Raw genomic sequence first — 325 nt, 5'->3', positions numbered from 1 at the left:
AGCCACTAGGCCGTACGCCTGAAACTAATGTCACATCATGCATCACCTGTGCTCAGAGAAACAAATCATGGTAAGAGAAACTGGACGAAAAATTTCTGTCCGCCATTTAACACCAAAACAGGGGTGGGCCCATTTGGCTCGGCATCCCCTCCCCCCTTTCCAGTTCACCCCATTTTCCCTCCCTCCTTGGGGCCAGGACTCCAAACCCCGAGGAGGAAATGTGCCCGGTAACGGCAAGGGAAGGTCGATGAGAGAAAAAGTTGTTCTGGCCCAACGCCCAACATTCAGAGGCGGACTGCGGCTGCCCAGAACACGCGGCAGAGGG

Source organism: Crocuta crocuta, unplaced genomic scaffold, assembly GCF_008692635.1.
Source record: "Crocuta crocuta isolate KB4526 unplaced genomic scaffold, BGI_CrCroc_1.0 scaffold467, whole genome shotgun sequence".
Classification (NCBI taxonomy): domain Eukaryota; kingdom Metazoa; phylum Chordata; class Mammalia; order Carnivora; family Hyaenidae; genus Crocuta; species Crocuta crocuta.
This window is presented reverse-complemented; position numbering follows the sequence as displayed.